Below are 922 nucleotides of genomic sequence, written 5' to 3'. Positions count from 1 at the left end.
CTATAAATACCACTTTTCACTCCTTCATTTTCACACATCACAAACACTCTCCTACCCCCTTGGCCCAACCTCTATCTCCCTCCATCTCCTCCATTTTCTTCTTCTATCCTTTCTTTTTTTTTTCTTTTGCTCAAGGATGAGCAAACATTTTAATTTTGATGTGGAAAAAGCATTGCTTTTTGTTTTTCTGTAACTATTTATGGCACCTAAGGCCGGAGAAACCTCTAGAAAGAGGAAAAGGAAGGCAAAAGCATCCACCTCCGAGTCATGGGAGATGGAGAGATTCATATCAAAGGTCCATCAAGACCACTTCTATGAAGTTGTGGCCAAGAAGAAGGTGATCCTTGAGGTCCCTTTCATGCTCAAGAAAAATGAGTATCCGGAGATACGACATGAAATCCAAAGAAGAGGTTGGGAAGTTCTTACCAACCCCATTCAACAAGTCGGAATCTTAATGGTTCAAGAGTTCTACGCTAATACATGGATCACTAGGAACCATGATCAAAGTATGAACCCGAATCCAAAGAATTAGCTTACAATGTGATGAGCGGATAATTTATACGCTTTTTGGCATTGTTTTTAGGTAGTTTTTAGTATGATATAGTTGCTTTTAGGGATGTTTTCATTGGTTTTTATGCTAAATTCACATTTCTGGACTTTACTACGAGTTGTGATTTCAGGTAATTTCTAGCTGAAATTGTGGCACTTGAGCAAAACTCTGATAAGGAGGCTGACAAAGGACTGCTGATGCTGTTGGAATCTGACCTCCCTGCACTCGAAATAGATTTTCTAGAGCTACAGAACTCCAAATGGCGCGCTCTCAATGGCGTTGGAAAGTAGACATCCAGAGCTTTCCAGCAATATATAATAGTCCAAATTAGATGACGTAAACTGGCGCTCAACGCCAGTTCCATGCTGCATT

Source organism: Arachis duranensis, chromosome 2 (genome assembly GCF_000817695.3).
Source record: "Arachis duranensis cultivar V14167 chromosome 2, aradu.V14167.gnm2.J7QH, whole genome shotgun sequence".
Taxonomy (NCBI): domain Eukaryota; kingdom Viridiplantae; phylum Streptophyta; class Magnoliopsida; order Fabales; family Fabaceae; genus Arachis; species Arachis duranensis.
The sequence above is the reverse complement of the archived record's forward strand: the minus strand, read 5'-3'. Positions refer to the sequence as shown.